The sequence below is a fragment of the Portunus trituberculatus genome, chromosome 45 (assembly GCF_017591435.1).
Source record: "Portunus trituberculatus isolate SZX2019 chromosome 45, ASM1759143v1, whole genome shotgun sequence".
NCBI classification, from domain to species: domain Eukaryota; kingdom Metazoa; phylum Arthropoda; class Malacostraca; order Decapoda; family Portunidae; genus Portunus; species Portunus trituberculatus.
Genome location: NC_059299.1, coordinates 10,137,480 through 10,160,693, shown reverse-complemented (window position 1 = coordinate 10,160,693; position 23,214 = coordinate 10,137,480). Strand labels below are relative to the sequence as shown.

The 23,214-nt window shown below is 44.9% G+C and overlaps 1 protein-coding gene across 21 annotated transcripts in view; it reads right to left on the bottom strand.

Annotated features, from left to right (window-relative positions):
• LOC123519336 (cyclin-dependent kinase 14-like) overlaps nucleotides 1-23,214 on the bottom strand; it is a 374,184-nt gene that overhangs the window by 7,772 nt on the left and 343,198 nt on the right. The window lies entirely within an intron of this gene.

The window sequence follows — 23,214 nt, the reverse complement described above, 5'->3', positions numbered from 1 at the left end:
GTGCAGTGCAGTGGTACTAGTGCCGTGGACAGTGCAGTGCAGTGATATTTGTGCGTAGTGTTGCCTCGCTCTTATGGTACCTATGCTTAAGGGTGAGACTCGCACGCACTCGCCACGCTAGAGCGGCGAGCGTCACGTATTCCCCTCGTCACTGCTCGGGGACCACTGCCGCGCTCCTTGGCATGCCGCAGGGCTGCTGCCTTGCGCTGCCGGGCGTACGGATCTCCCCTCACCGCCACACCACCCATTTGCATCTGCACGTATTTCCTTCCACAGTGATTGTTTCGTTGCTTACAGACTCCGAGGAGTGGATCCGGTCTACAGGCACGATTCATGTCACCGCGTGGAAAGAGACATGGGAAGACAGTCTCATCAACACCAGAAAAGTCTGAGACAACCATGGCTGCACCACCACCGTCAGACTTACTCACCCTTCTACAGTACATGGAAGAGAGGGACGAAAAACGCCGGCAGGAGGACGAGAAACGACGGCAGGAGGAACAGGAACTGCGCAAACAGGAGGCAGCTATCAGACAGGACGAGTTTGCTGCCCTTCTCTCAGCATTCAGTAAGGGTATGAGCTCTGCAGTGTCTACAGCTGGGGCGGGCGCGGTGTCATCCAGCCCCCACCCTCCCGCCCTCCTCGCCCCGTCTTCCCCCGCCACCCAGGCCGCCACACTCACACGCCAAAGCTGTCATCTCACCGCCTCCTCCTCTACAGCCTGACGTGCCTTACCAGGTTTTTCGAGAATGGAGCAGACGATGGCGCGACTACGCAGTGATGACGGACCTGACTACTTTGCCTCTCAGTAAACGTCACATTCAACTGAGAGCCTGCCTGAGCCCAGAGGTACTACACACCCTTCACTATCGCCTTCAGATTCCTCAAGACGACTCAACACCGATAGAAGACCTGCTGACCACGCTTGATAGTTACTTCAAGGCTCAGACCAATGAAGCCTTACGGCGACGAGAACTGTTCAGCTGCCGTCAGAGTGTTGGAGAGCAGTTTAATGAGTTCTTTGTGAGAGTCAAGAATCTAGTAGAGGCTGTGGATGTGTGTAAAGGGGGCAACACGGACTGCGAAGAAATGCAGATGAAACAAGTGATACTCATGGGAGTGATTGACCAGGAGTTAGTGCAGGAACTCATTGGCATCATCCCTACACACTCACTTGATAAAGTTGTGCAACACTGCTACGCATTTGAGGCCGCCAGACGCACAGCCAACGCCATCACTTCTCCTGCACAAGCCCTCTGTGCTGTGTCAAGGTACAAGAAGGACAAGAAGGCAAGGCAGCACGCCTCTGCACCGACTCAACCTCTCTCAGACGCATGTGACAGCTGCGGACGCCCACATGCTAAAGGAGAATGCTCAGCAGCACTAGTTATCTGTAGCAACTGTGGTATAAAGGGCCATCGAGTACGGATGCCACGGTGCCCTGCCATCAACGCTACATGCAAATGCTGTGGAAAACAAGGTCATTTTGACAGGTGTTGTCGCTCATCCAAACCTGCAGCATCCTCCTCGGCCCTCGCCAAGTGTAACAAGTCACCAGGACCGTACCCGAGGAACAAGAACAAGTACCCCAGTGTTCGCCATATTATGGACAACACACACACCCCATCTGAGACTTCTCCGTTTGTAGTCGTCGAGATTAGTCATGTCAAGGGGACAGGTGTACTTACCTTGTTGCCGGACACGGGTGCTGACACAACCATCATTGGAGCAGACCACCTTAACGACATTGGCCTGACACTTGCTGACCTCCACTCATCTCCACAGAGGCCAACGTACAGCGCTGATGGATCACCCATGCAGCCTGTCATCGGTTCTGTACAGGTGAAGATGACGGTCAAAGGACACAGCATTGAGGAGTGGATTCATGTGTATCCAGACATACCTGTCCCTTTGCTGTCTTACAGGGCATGCAGGGACCTAGCCCTCATCCCTGAGCGGTTCCCTGCCCCTATTGCACAGGTGACACACGCCGCTGTGAGAAATGGAGACACCGAGACTGTTGACGAAACCAACAGAGTACTGGAGATCACAGCAGGCGATGACGTCTCCGTTCCCCATGCTTTCCTGCCACACCTGCCTTTCAACAGTAACACTACTCCTGAACAGGCCAAGTCATACTTCTTGGAAGAGTATGCTGATGTACTTGTCAAGAAAGAGGATCTGCAGACGATGCCGCTCCGCCCCATGGTGGGGCCCCCGATGCGTATCCACTTGCGGGATGATGCTCAGCCGTTCGCTATACATACCCCACGGCAGATCCCTTTGGCATACCAAGATGACGTCAAGCAGGAACTACACAGCATGGAGGCTCAAGGAATCATTGCTCCAGCTGGTGATGCTCCCTCACAGTGGTGCCACCCACTTGTTGCGGTGCCCAAACCCAAGGGAGGAGTACGCATTACCACAGACCTATCTAAACTGAACAGTCAAGTCTCACGGCCCGCCCACCCGTCTCCCACGCCCTTCAGTGCCATCAGGAGTGTCAAGCCAGGTACCAAGTACTTCACTACCGTTGATGCTCTTCACGGGTACTGGCAGCTGGAGCTTGCGGCAGAGGATCAACACTTGACAACCTTTATAACGCCCTACGGTCGCTACAAGTACCTACGGGGCCCTATGGGATTCGCTGCGACTGGTGATGATTTCTGCCGCAAAGGAGATGTAGCTCTTCAGGGGATCACAAATTGCGTCAAGGTTGTCGACGACGTTCTCCTGTACGACGAGGAACTCCTGCCCCACTTGTCTCGAGTCAACGAAGTTCTCGCACGATGCCGGGCCAGTGGAATCACCCTGAATGCGGAGAAATTCGCCCTTGCAAGACCCGCAGTTACGTTCTGTGGATTTGTGCTCTCAACAGAAGGGATATCTGCAGACCCTGAGAAAGTACGGGCCATCGCTGAGTTCGCCACACCAGCCAACATCACTGACTTGAGATCCTTCATGGGACTAGTCAACCAGTTGACAGAGTTCTCCCCTGAAATCTCGACAGCAGCACAGCCACTACGCCCACTTATGAGTCCTAGGCGTGCCTTTACATGGACCGTGGACCACGACACTGCATTCCAACGGGTGAAGAAGGCACTGGCCAGTCCTCCAGTATTGGCCGTGTTCGACCCGCAGTTGCCCACCATCCTTCAGACGGACGCATCCAGACTCTATGGTGTCGGCTACGCCCTGCTACAAGATCATGGAGGAGGCCACCTCCGGCTGGTACAGTGTGGCTCACGTTTCTTGACAGACACAGAAACACGTTACGCCACAATCGAACTCGAAATGTTAGCCACAGTTTGGGCGATGCATAAGTGTGGATATTATCTCAAAGGACTTCAGACATTTGCACATGTTACAGACCACCGCCCACTCATCCCCATACTTAACAGCTACACCTTGGATGCAGTCGAGAATCCCAGGCTACAAAGGCTGAAAGAAAAACTGTCACCATTCATCTTCACTGCTCGTTGGTGTGCCGGCAAGAAACTCTGTATTCCTGATGCCTTGTCCCGCCATCCTGTCAGCAGCCCTACAGATGAAGACGACATGTTAGTTGACGTCTCAGCTCATGCAGCAGTCACCGTACGAGCGATATATTCCCTCGCCTCATCTGACGACTCGCAGCCAGCCACATCAGACGTCCAACTCGAAGAACTCCAGCAGGCAGCACGCACCGATGAGACCTACATCAGGCTCCTGAACTGCGTACGCAATGGGTTCCCCTGTCATCGCTACGACCTACACTCCACTCTACTCGACTACTGGAAGATCCGTGATGAGCTGTACTGTGATGGCGATCTAGTCCTATACGGTCCGCGCATCGTAGTACCTGCAGCGTCCCGCAAGTCTGTGTTGCGACGCCTGCATGATAGCCATCGCGGAGCTGAAGCCACCAAGCGCCGAGCTCAGCAAACAGTGTTTTGGCCCGGGATCAATTCAGACATCACCAATGTTGTCCGTGCCTGTGACGCCTGCCAGATGCTCCTTCCCAGTCAACAGCGTGAAGTATACAGGAATGATGACAAGCCGACGCGACCTTACGAGTCCATCTCGGCTGACTATTTTCAAGTCGCAGGGAAATCTTTCCTTGTCATAGTTGACCGACTGTCTGGCTGGCCTGATGTCTACCCATGTGGCAGCAACACTACTACTGCCGCCACGATAGATCACTTCAGCAAGTACTTCAGCGACCACGGTGCCCCAGTCCGCCTACGCACCGACGGAGGTCCACAGTTTGCTGCCAAGGCGTTCTCGGACTTCCTACTACGCTGGAAGGTCCAACACATCCTCACTTCACCGCATCATCCCCAGTCCAATGGTCATGCAGAAGCCGCTGTTAAGTCGTTGAAGCACCTTATCCTCAAGGTGGCGCCTTCAGGCAACATCAGGACCGAAGTCTTCGACCGCGGACTGTTAGAGATGAGGAACACCCTAACCACTCTGGACGTTCTCCGGCACAGATTCTTTTGGCCACTCTCTTCGCACTTGTGTCCCTGCCCACCCGAATTCCTTTCGGCCAGAATGGCAGCCAAACGCTGAAGAGTGTGAAATGCGTGCCACCCAGCGAGATTTCGACGTCCAGTGTCACTACAACAATCGGGCCCGTCAGCTTCCAGTCCTGCCCCTTCACCAACGCGTACGCATCCAGGACCCAGTGTCGCACAGATGGTACCAGACAGGGACAGTGGAGGCACAACCAAGGCCCCGCCAGTATGACATCCGCCTCCCCAGTGGCCGCACCATCCAACGCAACAGGATTCACCTACGCCCAGTGCCGCCCGGAGACGGAGACCCAGCACCTGCCCCTGCCGCTGATGATGCAGTACCCCAGGCTCCTCCTGGCCCTAGACGTTCCGAGCGACTACGTCAACGCCGGGACACGCCAGCATGAAGCTCAAGACGTCGCTATGAGCTCCAAGGGGGGAGGGAGGTGTGGGTTAGTCAGTAGCTAGTGTCTGTACGACAACGTGCAGCCTGGCATCATCTTACGCCAGGCTACACGGTAGGAGCTTCCCGCGCTAGCTAGGGGAGAGACGCGCTGTACACCCTCTTCTGTATTTGGGGAAATATACCGGACTTCTGTTACTCGTGTGTTTCCCTCGCACCTCTATCACTCCCAAAGAACCTTCTACAGTGGCTAGACCACAAGAACAAACAATTTACTACTACTACCACTACTAATACTAATACTAATACTTCTACTACTACTATTACTACTATTAAAACTATTAACACTACTAGTACTACCACCACTACTACCTCTACTACTACTACTACTACTACTACTACTACTACTACTACTACTACCCACTACTTCCACTACTACTACTACTACCACTACTACTATTACTACTACTACCACTACGAGAGGTGTATTTCGGATAGAGGTGAAATTACAACTGCCACTACTTAATTGACATTCCTTAGAGAGACATAGGTTAAGAGAGGGACCTGATGGAAGTCTAAGTGGTATAGGGGTTATAACAAATACTAAGCCAAAATTTTCAGGTTCAGTAATCAGTATAGAATAAGAAATAAAGGGTTTCCAGCTTGACAAATTTAGGTTTAGGAAATAGAAGAGGAAAGAATTAGTTCTCAAATAGTGGTAGATGAATAGAAGGGAGTCAGTAATCAGTTTGTTAGTACCGAGGCATTACGGAGATTTAAAAGATTAGATAAATTTATGGATGGGGACGATAGTGGGAAGAGGTAGACATGTTTCATAAAGGGATGGCCACGTATAGGCCTAGAGGCTTTTTGCAGCTTCTCTTATTTTCCCATGTTCGTATATATATTCTTATTTCTGCTACTTCTTGTATTACTCCTACTGCTTACTCCTGCTATTGTTCCTGCTACTTATTTTCTTACGTTCGTATGTTTAAATTTCTGCTACTTGTACTATTGCTCCTGCTACTTCTGCTATTACTCTTGCTTCTGCTACCAACGAAAGCAAGATATGCGAAAAAAACAAAGGAAAATAAGAGACATATATCATCTATCAATTCTCTAGAAAAGTAACACTCAACAGATAAAAGGAAAAAAGAAACCAAATATAACTTAGTCAAGAAAAAATGAATAAAAAAAAAATCAGACCAGCAATTATGACAAGGGAAAAACTAATGGGAAATAAAACTTAATTAAGAAAAACTTGCATCCCTTAGTTAATATCACCCATATTTACCATCATAAAAATTACACCTTTACTGGTTCCCTTGATTTTTTTTTTTCCGTGGCTTCTCCCCCCTCCCCCTCCCTCCATCCTTCTCTCTTTCCTCCCTCCTTCCCTCTCCCCCTTCCTTCCTTCCTTCCTTCCTTTCCTCACTCCCTCCCTCCTTACTTCCCTTCCTCGTCTTAATTTGCGGCAATTATGAATTCCTTTATTAAATACAGGACGAGAAGAAGCCTTGTTTTTATTAGTTACCTCATATAAGAGAGAGAGAAAGAGAAAGAGAGAGAGAGAGAGAGAGAGAGAGAGAGAGAGAGAGAGAGAGAGAGAGAGAGAGAGAGAGAGAGAGAGAGAATATGTAGAAATAGAAAAAAGAGGAGCACAGAAAATTGAAGAGAAACTGAATACGATGGAAGGAAATGTGATGAGAGAGAGAGAGAGAGAGAGAGAGAGAGAGAGAGAGAGAGAGAGAGAATGAATTGAGATGCACCTCACTCACTGTACTCTGGAAGCCAACTTGTGACTCAGACATCTCGCTGTGCATATATAATTTTCTCTCTCTCTCTCTCTCTCTCTCTCTCTCTCTCTCTCTCTCTCTCGTAGGCTTATTTCATCATCAAAACTGCGCGGCATCTTCCTTTTCCTAATACAAAACTCTAACCTTCTCTTTCAATACACACAACGCTTTTATCTCTTCCCCTCTCCCTCTCCCCCAACCCCCACCTATGTCTCACTATACATTAATTTATACACACAATCTCTATGCTAATTTCAATATCATAAATCGCCTCTCCTTTAGCCCAGCGTTTTATTATAACTCTACTACTTTATTACGTAGTCGAGGCTAATTTTATACTGCTGAGCTCAATAAATATTTAAACTACGAGAATTTCACTTTTCTTTTTTTCTTTCCACTTTTCTTCTCTCATCTGTCGCTCTTTATCTCTCCCTCCTTTCCTTCATTTGTCGCTCCTTCACCATTCACAACTGCACGGAATTTTGAGGACATGCAAATGAAGGCCATTATCTGCTTTGCATACTAAATTATCTCTTAATCAGACTGAGATGCGTCCGTTTCCTGTTGGCGTGTTGTGAAGAGAAGGTGTTACGTGTCAAAAAACATTCTGAAACACTTCTGCGCCACACCTTCACTACTTTCAAGGCCTCTAATCGAAGTTACACGGGCATTTTTGTATGTTTTTCCAATGTTCTAGTGACGATATTAACAAGATTTCTACATTACTAACAGGAAAAACACGATCGTAGTAGGGGGAGCAAAGCGTTTCTGAATACTGGTTAGGGAAAGGCGTCTCGTCCCAGCAATGCCTCTGTGTGCTGTCAAGGTGTGCTGGTGAGTGACTTCCTTGCAACTTGTGACTCAGGTTTGTTGTACGAGTCGCTTTGGTGCATTTGAGAGAATTAATTACTGCCACTACTACGTACCAGCATCACCACCACCGCCACCACTACCCCTACTACTACTACTACTACTACTACTACTATATTTTTTACATCTACTATCACGGCAACAACAAAAAATACTATTACTATATTCTCTCTAACTACGACTACAATAACTTCTACTACGAATCCTACAACAACAACAACAACAACAACAACAACAACTACTACTACTACTACAACCACTATCACTACTACTACTACTACTACTACTATTTTCTATGTAAGAGGGGAAAACTGAACCAAGGCAACGAAAAGAGATAAAGAAAAGGGCACACTTTATATCATTACTATTATTATTTGTTTCTTTTCATCACAGTTATCATCATTATTATTATTATTATTATTATCATCATCATCATCATCATTATTTCTATCATTACTGCAGTTTAGATTACTATGTTAACTGCACTGAAAGGGGAAGGTGCCACGCGAATTTCGAGGAAACAGAGCCAATTTACCTCACACACACACACACACACACACACACACACACACACACACACACACACACACACACACACACACACACACAAGATACGTTAAGTTCGTGCGTTACTCTTGTTACCAATATATCATTGTTTGTCGCTCTAAAACGTATATATGTTTGTCTTATTACGTGTGTGTGTGTGTGTGTGTGTGTGTGTGTGTGTGTGTGTGTGTGTGTGTGTGTGTGTGTGTGTGTGTGTGTGTACGGTCCGTGAGGCTATGCAATCAGCACACACACTACTAAATATGGATGTGGAATCTGGAGGAGCAATGGAGTGGGGTGGAGGGAAGAGGGGAAAGGGAATGGGAAGGACAAGAGGATGGTGAGGTGGAGGATGGGAAGGTGAAGGAGGGTGAGGCGTTGATTGGTGTGGTGACGTAGAGGTGGAGGAGGAAGAGGAGGACAAAGGGTGAAGATAGAAAAGGAAATAGGAGAGAGAGAGAGAGAGAGAGAGAGAGAGAGAGAGAGAGAGAGAGAGAGAGAGAGAGAGAGAGAGAGAGAGAGCGTTATGGTGTCGTAATAGTGTCGCCTGCTTGCCTGCCTGCTTGCCTACGTACCCGCCTGCCTACTTGCTTGCCTGCCAGCGTGCGTGGTGGAGTCAGCTACTTTAAGCCCCCGAAATAACTAGGGGCAGCCCAACACCAATTAAGAAACAACGGCAAATGAAACTTAATGCTCCGTTCAATTCCCGCGCCGCCTCGTTGCTTCGTGAGGCTTCGATGCTTCGGTCACGGCCGCTCGGGATTCACTCGGGGATCAGACCGTGCTATTTCGGCTTCGGTAACTGCCTTTTTTACTGGCCCTTTGGTGCGCTATTTGGCCCAAGGCGGAGAAACAGCAAGGGGAGAGTAGAGGAGAGGAGGGAAGGAGAGAGAGTGAAGGAGGGGAGAGAAGGAGGAAAGGTAAGGAAGTACAAGGAAAGAGTAGAATGGATAGGCCAGAGGGAATAGTGAAGGATTGTTAAAAGGAAGGAAGGATAGGAAGGAATAAATGAAGGATGAATGAAACCGTTAAAGACAAGAAGGAGGGAAGAAAGGAGAGGAAAGAAAGGAGAGGAAGAAGATATCGAAAGGTTAAGGTAATGCAAATTAAGAACAAGGAGGAGGAGGAGGAGGAGGAGGAGGAGGAGGAGGAGGAGGAGGAGGAGGAGGAGGAGGAGGAGGAGGAGGAGGAGAAGGAGGAGGAGGAGATTAAGAGCGGAAGAAGGAGAAAGAGAAATTGAAAGAGGATGAGAACTACAAAAAAAAAAAAAAAAAAAAAAAAAATGTTGAAACAAGGAAGAAAGGAAATAAAACGAAACGATGAGCATAAACACGTACTAAAACGAGATGAAAGAGAAAAGGAAAGGAAGAAAAATATTAGAAGAAAACAGAGACAAAAAGAGAAAAAAACAATAAGAAAAAATAAAATGGGACGGTAGTATTGTCACAAGAAGAAGAAATAGAAGAAGAAGAAGAAGAAGAAGAAGAAGAAGAAAAGGAGCAGTAGAAATAATAAAAACTGATAAGAAAATAAGAAGAAAAACAAGAAAAAGAAAGGAAAAGAAGAACAATAAACGGTAAACAAAAAAGAAACCAAAATGCATAAGGCAAGGAAGCCGGGAAGGAAGGAAGGAAGGAAGGAAGGAAGGAAGGAAGGAAGGAAGGAAGGCAAGAAGCAGGCACTGGAAGGAGGGCGAATAAATGAAGAAAGGAGGGAAGGAAAGGGTGTTGCAGGAAATCTAATCTTACATGAGTTAATTCAATCGTACTTCCTCTCTCGTCTGTGTCGCAGCGTATGGCCCTTAAGAACGCCGGTGTCTCTCATTTCATTATTCATATACAGTTTTCCTCCATCCGCATCTACATAAGGCATGCAGGCAGGGAGAGACGGTTCCAAGCCTCTCAGGTGACGCGGGGAGGTAGGAGTGCCTTTCTCTCTCACGTATGAAGGAAGAAAGTAGGGAAGATTTTAAAAGAGTTGATGAATGTGAGGTTATTAAGAGGTAAGTTTGGTTTCTCTCTCTCTCTCTCTCTCTCTCTCTCTCTCTCTCTCTCTCTCTCTCTCTCTCTCTCTCTCTCTCTCTCTTAATAGGAAGAAATAGGAAAATATATAAAATAGGAAATCGAATGCCCGAATTAAGTTTACGAAAAGATAATTCTCTCTCTCTCTCTCTCTCTCTCTCTCTCTCTCTTTCCGCCAATTCTCGCCTCGCTGTCTATAAATTGAGTGTAGCAAACAAAGGAGGATCGCAAACTACCTTCACTATGGCTTGAAAAGTTACCGTACAGTTGGTCGTCTTCTTCTTCTTGTTCCTCCTCCTCCTCCTCTTCTTGTTCCTCCTTCTCTTCCCCTTTTCCTCTTTCTCTTCTTCTTCTTGTTCTTCCTCCTCCTCCTCCTCCTCCTCCTCCTCCTCCTCCTCTTCCCAGCTTCCTTTCACTCTCCTTTCTCCCTTCAACACAGTAAACAAACCTGCCATACTCAGAAATCGAACTTTAGCACCAATTACTTCTGTGTGTGTGTGTGTGTGTGTGTGTGTGTGTGTGTGTGTGTGTGTGTGTGTGTGTGTGTGTGTGAGTCGTTTCCCTAAGAAAGAGCTCAGGATTCGTACTGACGGATCTTCAGGTAAGAATGAGATCACATCGCACACCACTTACTAGAACAGCGAGGCTAGAACTCCTCGTGTTATATCCTATACCAACTTGCTGAGGGGTGAACAGGGGCTACACACATTAAGAAGTTCGCTCATTTGCTTCGCTGCGCCTGCGACTTGAACCTGGGCCTTCTCTGTAGTTGAACTAAGTGCTAAACCACTACACTACGCGGCGAATTGACGTAGTGAATTACACACACATAGATAAATAGATAATAGGATAATATATATAAGAAGCACACACACACACACACACACACACACACACACACACACACACACACACACACACACACACACACACACACCTGGGTAAAACACTCACTTAGGCGGCGTTTAATGACCTGTACGAGGCTCACCTGTGTGAATTAATTCCCCGCGACATACTGTTACCTGGGACCAGCTTTTTCTCCCCACGCTAATTACCACAGTGGGGTGAGAGGGAGAGTGAGAGGGAGAGTAAGTTAAACACTCTCACTGGGGAGCGCTGAGAGCATCATTATAACTTTGACATGATTCATAGACGTGCTTCATTATGTTGCTTTAGGAGATGATGGCCACAGCAAGGAAGAGAAAAAGGCGGAGTAATACTGTGGGCGTAGTGTTGTTGTTGCTGTTGTTTAATTCATGTTGTTGTTTCTGCTGCTTTCAATTGTTTCGTTTGTGTTAATAATGGTGTTGTTATTGATTATAATACCAACGCCATTAACAGCTTCACTACTACTACCACCACTACCACTACTACCATCACACCCACTACCACCACCACCACCACCACTACTACTGCTACTACTACTACTACTACTACTACTACTATTATTACTATTACTACTACTACTACTACTATTACTACTACCACCACCACCACCACCACCAATAATACAATAATGACAATACAAATTACAGCCTTAATGCATTGAAAATCTCTTCATCTATTGTTCATGTTTTTAAATGATATAATTTATTTTACCTTCCTTTAAGTCCATCACCGGCCCACGAGCCCCTCTCACAAAGTAAAAGAGAAGATAAACAAAAAATATACAAAATAATATCTAAATAAATAAATAAATAAATAAATAAAACCACATTCACATCAAGACACAATGCACCATCACACACACACACACACACACACACACACACACACACACACACACACACACACACACACACACACACACACACATTAAAATAACTCTAACAGATAATATAATAACAATCTCTCTCCTAATAAAGGGCACTACATTATATAAAAAATTACTTAAAAGGTATTATGGCTTTTTAAATGAAGCAGAATATCACTGGCTGGTAATTTCCTGCCTAACTTTGCGAGGTTCATTTGCATATTTAACTTAGGGGCTTGAGTGGCGGGTTGCGGAGACCAGACCAGGCCGAGGTGAGTCGGGGGGAAGGGCGAGGGACGAAGGATAAGGGACGAGTAGTAATGGTGAGGCAATACAAGGCTACCCGTCTGTCTCTCTCCCTATCTGTCTGTGTTCGTGGGAAAGTCTGTCTGTGTCTGTTACTCAGGTTGGGTGTGTGGGTGACTGGTTGGCTGGGTAGTTATGTTTTTCTTTTTCTTTTCTCTCTGTCTCTGTGTGTCTGTCTGTCTGCCTGTCTGTCTGGTCTGTCTGTCTCTCTCTCTCTTTCTTTCTCTCTCACGAAAATCTTAATAATCACATTTCTTCTGTTGCTGATTCCTTTTTTCTATTCATTCCCTTTCCTCCTTTCCTTTAACGCGTCTTTATACGTCATTAGTGAGACCGCATTTGGAATACGCAGTCCAGTTCTGGTCTCCATGCTATCAAAAAGATATTAATAAATTAGAGAGCGTGGAAAGACGAGCAACGAATCCCCGGAATACGTGGTCTGTCATATGAAGAACGTCTCAAAAGATTAGATATGTCTTTCCTTAGAGATCATCGCAACCGAAGTGACCTCATACAAACGTTCAAAATGCTTAAAAATATAGATAAGACAGACTACGAAAATCTTTTTGAGCTTTCGCAATCAGTATCAAAAATAACGGCCTGAAGCTTAAAGGACAGCGATTTAATACCGTACTGATTTGCGAAGAAACTTTTTAACGTAAGAATAGTTGAACACTGGAACAAGCTGCCATCGTCCGTAGTTCCAAGTTAACACGGTAGCTACGTTCAAAAGTAAATTAAACAAGTTTCATTGAGAAAATTGTTTCCGATATTTTTTTTCTTAGCGATAGTAGTAGTTACACTAGATATCTCTTTCCTTAGCGATAGTAGTAGTTACATTAGTACTCTTTTTTTCCCTTCTTTCTTGTATAAATTTCCCAATGGGGTATATTTTTCTTTCTATTTCTTGCCGGGTAACGTCGGAGGGAGTGGTGGGTGGGGAGGAGCTTCACCTCTTCTATCCTTGCCTCCTACTAAGTATGTTGCTTCTGTAAATGTAGTATAGTAATCGAGTGACCTCGTTATAGGTCGCAAGGCCTTCTGTCACTCGTCTTTCCTATATATGTATTCCTCCTCCTTCTCCCCCCGTCCTCCTCCTCCTCCTCCTCCTCCTCCTCCTCCTCCTCCTCCTCCTCTTCCTCCTCCTCCTCCTCCTCCTCCTCCTCCTCCTCCTCCTCCTACTACTACTACTACTATTACACCTACTACTACCAAACAAACCAAACCATTACCCTTAAAATAATAAATAGAAAATGCATATTCTTAAAACAAATAAATAAAGCAATTATAATGACAAAATTTCATGCGACTTAGTGAAAACGGAGAGAAAGACTATGAAGGAAAGGAAGGAGAGGGAGATGGAAAGAGAGAAAATGGTGGATTAGAGGGTGAACTCAAGAAAAGTGATCCAAGTCTCGTAACGTGAAAGTAACGCTCGGTTCTTTCGTTTGTTTAGCTCTCAAAGGGGTGGAACACTTGTTTGTTGAGCGGCACCAGTGTTTGACTAGGAGAGAGAGAGAGAGAGAGAGAGAGAGAGAGAGAGAGAGAGAGAGAGAGAGAGAGAGAGAGAGAGAGAGAGAGAGAGAGAGAGAGAGAGAGAGAGAGAGAGAGAGAGAGAGAGAGAGAGAGAATGACTTTATACCTGCCCCTTCTCTTACTTCATGTTACGTTTTATATACAACTAATCAACAATAACAGAGAGAGAGAGAGAGAGAGAGAGAGAGAGAGAGAGAGAGAGAGAGAGAGAGAGAGAGAGAGAGAGAGAGAGAGAGAATATATACAATCAACGACGATGTAAACAAAGAAAAGCAACAAAGAAAGTATCTATACGAGGAACACAAACACAGAAACACATAGGAAGACAACGACACACACACACACACACACACACACACACACACACACACACACACACACACACACACACACACACACAGGAAATTGCCACAAAAATCGAACGAGTAATTAAGGACACAGCAAACGAAAAGCAAATACAAAAGAAGAACGGAAGAGGAGGAGGAGGAGGAAGAGGACGGAAGGGAGAGCCGAAGAAGATGAAAGGAAAGCAAACAAGAGGGAGATGAGAAAAGAGAAGCGAAGGTATGGAAAAAAAGATAATAGGGATCAGAGGGGAGGAAACAGGAAAGGTAAACAAAAATAAAAATCGTGAAGAGAATTTAACGTGAAGGGAAGTGATGAAATAAAACTCGTAATGAAGAGAGAGAGAGAGAGAGAGAGAGAGAGAGAGAGAGAGAGAGAGAGAGAGAGAGAGAGAGAGAGAGAGAGAGAGAGAGAGAGGAGTAACTACAACAATGAAATAAAACTACACAGAAATACAGGCACAATATTGTCGGAAACTAAAGAAAAGAGATAAAAATGAAAATAAAACTGGAAACTTTTAAGTAAAGAGAAGAAAAAAAATGGAGTAAGTGAGAAAGTAAAATTAACACCATTCATTGAAAGTTTAAGAATTACACAAAGATGCAAAAAAATACAAATTGAACTAAACAAAAAAGGAAAACAGAAACAACTATAGAAAGTTTACAAATTAAAGGAAGAGAAAAAAAAATACATAGCCAGAAAAAGAAAGTTTAGAAATAAAGTTAGGGAAAAACATGCTTACAAATAGTTTTCATTAAGGATAAACTGGCGTGGTGCGTGTTTTGTAGCGAGGACGTGTCGGGCGGCAGGTGGCGGGGCGGGAGGGAAAGGAGAGTGCTAGTGAAACGCGACACTCGATCACCGTAGAGTTTGTAAGGACCGGGGTACAGGTGGTGGTGGTGGTTGTAAAGTCCACGTTTTCTAATGGGAATTTTACACCATTAAATATTCTCCTTTCTTGGGTGTTATTGGTGGTGGTGGTGGTAGTGGTGGTGAAGGAATAGGTGCCAGGTTTAATGTGATGGTGGATATAATGCTTGTTGGTGGTCATGGCGGTGGTTGTTATTGCTGTTGTTTGGATTTTGGTTGGCGTTTTTTTTTTTATGGAGGAGAAGTTGGCCAAGGACAAAAAAATATAACAAAAAAGCCTCACTTGATTGCCAGTTCCTAAAATGTTAGTAGAGTTAACCAAAAGTCTCTAGGACAAATGTCTTGAAACCTCCCTCTTAAAAGAAGTCAAGTCGTAGGAAGACGGAAATACACAAGCAGGCAGGGAGTTCCAGAGTTTACCAGTGAAAGGTATACTCTGTAATTTTCCCTGCCTGCTTCTGGTGGTGGTGTTAGTTGTGCTGGTAATAGTGTTGTTGTTGTTGTTGTTGTTGTTGTTGTTGTTGTGGTGGTGGTGGTGGTGGTGGTGGTGGTGGTGATTGTTTTATTTATCATGTTAAGTGTAATTTTTTTCTTTAAGTTTTCTTATAATTAATTACGTATACAAGCTATTTTTACCTTCTAAATAGAGAACAAACTTTGTAGAATACTGAAGGTCAGGGCGTGTAAATAGTTAGGAAACTTAAATAACCACACGCAAATTCCTTGACACCTGCAGCTGACATCCTCGAGGGACGTGTTACCAAACTTTCAAACTAGCTCAAAACATAAATAAAATACGAAAAATAAATATAAAGCATAATTTGAAATCCTTCGGTCCTTAAATTAAACTAAATTGCGTCTAACGACTCCCTTTGTGGCGTTCACGCTTCACTGCCGCACAAAACTTACCGGTGAATTATCAATAAACTCAAAAAAATCACCAGAGGAGAAAAGAAAAAGAAGAAGAAAAAAAAAAAAAAAAAAAAATTAGGCTTGAGGGGAAACTTGTGAATTCATGAAGTGGAAAAAACCCTGATTTAAGCGTCACTTGATGGAAAACTGCAAAATCCTTAATTCTCATAGGTTCCTCGGAGCCTGGAGCGTTACTGGATTGGCAGAACGGCCGTCCAAAAGAGCCAATCAGCTTAGGGCCCCGAGCGGCGACCACAGCGCCAGCCGAGTGAAGCGAGCGTGTTTGAAACTTTTTATCTGAGAGGCCTGAGGGAACCTGCTGATCCTCCCCGCCACAGGATCACTCAATTACCTCTCTGTTGTGAAGGCTCGGGGAAGTTTACGAGCCAGAGCAGAGGAGGAGGAGGAGGAGGAAGAGGAGGAGGAGGAGGAGGAGGAGGAGGAGGAGGAGGAGGAGGAGGAGGAGGAGGAGGAGGAGGAGGAGGAGGAGGAGGAGGAGGAGGAGGAGGAGGAGGAGGAGGAGGAGGAGGAGGAGGAGGAGGAGGAGGAGGAGAGGAGGAGGAGGAGGAAGAGGAGGAGGAGGATGGGGAGGGGGCTGGTTCCGTAATGAGGTGTGTGGAAGAGGTTCTGATGGGTCTTCATCGCTCCTTTACTTTTCTTTTTACGTCTTCGAAATAAAAATCATCGTGGAGAGAGAGAGAGAGAGAGAGAGAGAGAGAGAGAGAGAGAGAGAGAGAGAGAGAGAGAGAGAGAGAGAGAGAGAGAGAGAGAGAGAGAGAGAGAGAGAGAGAGCGTAAAAAAATATAAAAGCTAAAAATGCTATGTAAACACTATCTAAAACTAAAAAAAAAGAATATCATGAGACGAACAAAAAAAGGAATTAAGTATAAAAAACTAAAGGAAAATAAGAATCACATCTTTATTGTTTAAGAGTTAAGGAAAAAAATATAAACGACTCCTAGTTCTATTTTTCTCGTGTCCTTCTTTGGTATTTCAGTCAAGGAGAGTAAGAAATGTTATTCAATGTTGCTTATTTATTCCTTTACTTACGAAATATTCCTTTGCCTCCTTTCATGGGTACGGTTCGTGATTCCTTGGCTCAAATTCCACCAACCAATTCCTTTCCCTTTGTCATTTATTTTTTTCCCTTTTTCTCTAAACTTTACACATTATTTCCTTTTTCCTTTCTTTTCTTTCTGTTTCCTTTCTTACTTTCTCTATCTGTCCGTTACAGCTACATATTCTTTTTTCTTTTTCCTTTACATTTTTCTTTTCTTTGATACTTTACACATTATTCCTCCTTTCTTTTTCTTTCTTTCATTTCCTGTCTTCCTTTCTCTGTCTGTTTGTGTGTCTGTATTCCTCCTTTCTTTTTCTTTCTTTCTTTCATTTCCTGTCTCCCTTTTTCTCTCTTTCTATTTATCTGTTTTCGCCACGCATTCCTTTCCTATTCTCCTTTACTTTCTTTTTTTATTTGATACTTCACACATCATTCTTCTTATCCTCTTTTCTTTCATCTCTTTCCGTTTTCTTTCTTCCTTCCTTTGTATGTCTGTCTATCAATCTGTCTTTTCTTCTTTCCCTTGTCAATCTACACATCATTCTTTCTTTCTTTCTTTCCTCCTCTTCTTTTCCTTTCTTTCTTTGTCTGTTGGTCTCTCTCTCTCTCTCTCTCTCTCTCTCTCTCTCTCTCTCTCTCTCTCTCTCTCTCTCTCTCTAACTTCATCCTTTCAAATTTCTTTCTATCTCATTCGCTCCTATTCCCTATCCACTTCTCCTTCTATCAATCCTTGTTTCCTACGCCTCTTCTCTCCTTCCATGTTACATAATATATTCTTTACTCTCCCTTACGTCAAACCCTACCTTCCCTCCTTTCCATCCTTCTCTCCCTCTCCTCCCTCTCCCTCACCATCTCACCACACAATCACAAAACCATTCTCCCATTCCTGCCATCACTAGTGACCCCTCTCCTCTTCCTCGTCTGCCCCCCCTCTCCTTTACTAAGACCCAAGATCCTTATGTAAGTGGACCAGACGCCCGGCCTTGAGGTGCTCTGTGGCATAACATTGTCTGGTTCGCTTCTACCTGCCCGATCTCCTTTGTAATAGTAACTCCATTTGGCTTCAATTTACGGAGATATAAAAGGTATGGAGGTAAGTTCCCGGGAAAAGGAGGAGGAGGAGGAGGAGGAGGAGGAGGAGGAGGAGGAGGAGGAGGAGGAGGAGGAGGGGTAGTGGTGTAAGAGGAAGAAGAGGGGGTAGTGGTATAAGAGGAAGAGTAAAAGTGGAAAGAGCAAAGAGGAAAGAAATTGTATATATATTTGAAGTACTCTCTCTCTCTCTCTCTCTCTCTCTCTCTCTCTCTCTCTCTCTCTCTCTCTTATGCAATAACAGGGATACACTTTATTATATTATCTCTGCAGGGATGAACATGCCAGCAAAGTGAATACAGAGGAGTAGTAGTAGTAGTAGTAGTAGTAGTAGTAGTAGTAGTAGTAGTAGTAGTAGTAGTAGTAGTAGTTGTTGTTGTTGTTGTTGTTGTTGCCTTATTGTTAGTGGAGTAGTAGTAGTACTAGTAATAGTCGGAGGAGGAGGAGGAGGAGGAGGAGGAGGAGGAGGAGGAGGAGGAGGAGGAGGAGGAGGAGGAGGAAAAGAAGAGGAAGAGGAGAAAAGGAGCAGGAGGGAGAGGAAAATAAGAGAAGAAAGAAAAAAAGAAAACAAAAGAAAAGAAAAAAGAACACATGAAAACACAAAATAACAAAATAACACTAAAAACAACACTAAAACACACACACACACACACACACACACACACACACACACACACACACAAAACAACAACATCAACAAAACAGACACCAAAACAAACCTAATCCAAAGCCAACCAAAACAAAAATCACGAAAAAAATGACAATAGAAACCTAAAAAAAAAAAAAGAAAGAAAAGAAAAGAAAGAAATAAGAAGAAAAAAGACACGTCCCTTCTATCCTTGAAATCTGAACTTCCGGCCTTTCAATGAGGTGGCAGAGGCAAGAGGTGCTTCGGAACTCAAACACTGGATTCTGCTTCTAATTTACCTGAGACCTGAAAAATATTGGCTCGAGAGGGAATGAATGGAAGGGAGCGAAGTGAGGAGCTGGAGAGCCTGTCGAGGAGGAAAAAGAGGAGGAGGAGGAGGAGGAGGAGGAGGAGGAGGAGGAGGAGGAGGAGGAGTTTGGTATCAATAGTGGAAGCCGGAAAGGAATTGATTTTTTACTTTTATTCGTCTTTTTTAATTTCTCTCTCTCTCTCTCTCTCTCTCTCTCTCTCTCTCTCTCTTTTCACATGAATTTTAACTTCTCTTCATTCCTTTTGTCACTTTCTAAAAACGAAGTATTAATTTATCCATCAGTTGGGTGAATCAGAGAGAGAGAGAGAGAGAGAGAGAGAGAGAGAGAGAGAGAGAGAGAGAGAGAGAGAGAGAGAGAGAGAGAGAGAGAGAGAGAGAGAGAGAGAGAGAGAGAGAGAGAGAGAGAGAGATTATTCTATGGAGCAGTTACAAGAAAATGGAATGGCAAATGTTGGAGAGGAATTAATTATGGCAAGAGAAAGTGACACAGACGGAAGAGAAAGTGGCATGAATAGCAGATCGATAAATAGGTAAGTAAATACATAGACTGAATAAATTAATAAATAAATAAATAAATAAATAAATAAGTATATAGTAAATAAACGAGACTTTCAAGAAAAAAACGTGGCGAAAATAAGACAAATATTAACACAAATCAGCAGAAAAAAGTGACAATTATGAACGAGAAATAAATAGAAACGAAAAATGCGAGAAAAAATCAAATAAGAAAATCCGTCAGTCTAGGCATGCGACAATCACCATCATCACCACCACCACCACGACCACCACGACCACCACCACCACCACTACGACCACCTCCACTACTTCAAGACACTCCGGCAACTCGATGATCCATGCCTCAATCACTCCAAAACCACATCAAGCCACACCCAATCAACCTCAAACACAATCTCACGCAGGGATAAAAACACACAACAACTGGCGACACTCTCGTAACAGCGGGGCGGGGACAAAGAGGGCGCGGCGTGCTTGAGGTGATGGCGAGGCGGGGAGCGCGGGAACAGTGCGTCGCCTTTGATGCAGTGTCGCAACCCTGCCAACGGTCCGCAGAGGTGGGCGAGACGAGGGAAGGGCTCGGGAGGCGAAGGAGGAGGAGAAGGAAACGAGAGAGAGGCTGAGGGAAAAATGCCTTTGATGCTGCTCTTGTTGGGATCATAAAAGAGTCGCGGGATTATTAGAGAGAATAACAGAAGATGGAGGAAAAAAAGGAGAGGAAGTAAACATGAACCTTTTAGAAGAAGTCAGCCATTTCTTTTACCTTTTTCTTGCGAGTTTTATTGGAATTATGTGTTTCTAAGAATTTTTTTTAAGAACACAAAATATGAACGAAAAAATGTAATGAAGATTAAATGAATTTTCAGTCAAATGGTCCCTAAGCGATTGGTACTCAGGTTATCTGGTCCATAAAGCAATGGACACTCAAGACACGTGGTCATCAAGACAACTGGTACCCAAGCCGATTGAGATCCATGTCAACTGGTCATTCTTGCTCAGTGAGTCAGGCCTCCCGCAGGTCCTGCCCTGGACCTGAAGCAGGCCACAGCATGGTATCCTGCAGTGGTGCACGTCAGCACCTGCAAGTGAGCGGCCAACGCCATCCCGTTCGCCACGCAACGCGGCGTGACGGGGATCTAGTGTCCTCCCAGCACCTTAGCACTCCAGCCACCTCGGCCACCGGGGCAGGGCTGAGCGGTCCGCTCCCGCCCTCATATGCTTCCTGGGAAAGATGAAGGAAGCGGTACACGCCTCCTCCTCCCCCCAGTAGCATTTGGCGTAACACCCGCAATCAGTGCACCTCGCGTACCCTCACCTCGCGTCTCGCCGGCCTGAAGCAGGCCACAGCCCGGCGTCCTGCAGTGGTGCACGTCAGCACCTGCAGGTGAGAGGCCAACGCCACCTCCCTCCTTAGGACGCCACCCCGTTCGCCACGTAGCACGGCGTGACGAGGATCTGGCGTCTTCCCAGCACCCCAGCACCCGAGGGCCATCTCGACCACCCAGGCGGAGCTGAGGGCTCCGCTCCACGCCCCAATGTGCTTCTTGGGAAAGGTGAAGGAATAGCTGCGCGCCTCCTCCTACCCGAGTAGCACTTAGGAAGGTGAAGGAAGCGCTGCGCGCCTCCTCCTCCCCGAGTAGCACTTAGGGAAGGTGAAGGAAGCGCTGCGCGCCTCCTCCTCCCCGAGTAGCACTTAGGAAGGTGAAGGAAGCTGCGCGCCTCCTCCTCCCGAGTAGCACTTAGGAAGGTGAAGGAAGCGCTGCGCGCCTCCTCCTCCCGAGTAGCACTTAGGGAAGGTGAAGGAAGCGCTGCGCGCCTCCTCCTCCCCGAGTAGCACTTAGGGAAGGTGAAGGAAGCGGTGACGAAGCGATAATAACAATTAAACATCAATGCTCTCCAGTCTTCACTACGCTCTGTAACATTCCTATTCCGCTTCATCTTCACTGTCTTTACCCTTGGAACTTTGTTATGTGGAGAGAGAGAGAGAGAGAGAGAGAGAGAGAGAGAGAGAGAGAGAGAGAGAGAGAGAGAGAGAGAGAGAGAGAGAGAGAGAGAGAGAGAGAGAGAGAGAGAGAGAGAGAGAGAGAGAGAGAAACGAAGATAAACAGACCGATGACGTAACCACGAAATAAGAATTACATAAGCTTAAGGGAACACACAAAGAGAGGTAGACAGACAGACAGACAGACAGACAGAAAGACACAGACAAACAGACAGACAGAGATAAACCGAAGCAAATAGACAGTGGATAAAGGCTAAAAAGATAAAACAAAGAAAGAGATAGACACCCAACAGACAGAGACAGACATACATACAAACAGACAGACAGACAAACAGACAGACAGACAAACAGACAGACAGAGATAAACCGAAGTAAGCAGACACTGGAGACAGAACCAAACGAAGACAGAAATAGACAGCCAAAAGACAGAGAGAGACACACAGACAGAAAGACAGACAGACAGACAGACACAAATCAACAAACAAACAGGTGAACAGTAGACAGTGGACGGAAGATGAGAAAAAAGAAAAGGAAAAAAAAGACACGAAGATAAAAAAAATAGGGAGACTACGAAAAAACCGTTAATTTGTGCATGACAGACAGACAGACAGACAGACAGACACACTCAAACCATACAAATAGTTGCATATACACATACCAACAAACTTAGACAGACAGACAGACAGACAGACAGACAAAGAAACAGAAACATACGAATGGAAAGATAAGGACAAATTTACAAACAGACAGACAAACAGACAGACAGAGAGACAAACTTAGAACTTAGACATACAAACAGACCGACAGAGACAAACTTAGACATACAGACAGACAGACAGCGGAGATCACTTACCCCAAAATGAAAACCAGCAAAATTAAGTCTGCCTCTCCATAACAAACAGTTTTATCACATTATAAAATCACGCAAAACTTTTTACCTCATCAATATTTTCCCGCTTTTTTAAGTAGCTCAACTGAAAACCATGTCAAGTGAAAACCACCTTTAATACTGGGACAAAAGGGCGAGAATTGAACGAAACAAAGGGAGAGGAAAAGGGCTGCAGAGTGATAGAGGAGGTGATAACTAAGCAAACGCCACGATGAATATAATAAAACGAGGGGAAAGATAAGATAGAAAGGAGAATGAATGACGGAGAATGATGGATGTGATGAAGGTGCAGGGAATGAAATGTTGTAGAAGATGAAACGATAGAATGATTCTCTCTCTCTCTCTCTCTCTCTCTCTCTCCTTTTATCCTCCTATCTAAACTTCACAAATATAATTTTTAAGTTTTCCACTTGGGAGAGAGAGAGAGAGAGAGAGAGAGAGAGAGAGAGAGAGAGAGAGAGAGAGAGAGAGAGAGAGAGAGAGAGAGAGAGAGAGAGAGAGAGAGAGAGAGAGAGACTAGAAAAGGAAGGAAAGAAAATAAGATGCAAAAGTAATGAAAGGAAAGAAGGAAGAATATAAATAAAAACTGAAATAAATGACAATAATAATAATAAAACAATATAAACAACAACAACAATAATAATAATAATAATAATAATAATAATAATAATAATAATAATAATAATAATAATAACAACAACAATACAAAGAAGTCGGATATATAATTCAACAGAACTTTTCTAACTCTCTCTCTCTCTCTCTCTCTCTCTCTCTCTCTCTTCCTCACCCATGTTTTCTCCTTCCGTGTCCACCTATCTATCCTCTCCACCTCTCCCGGCATCTC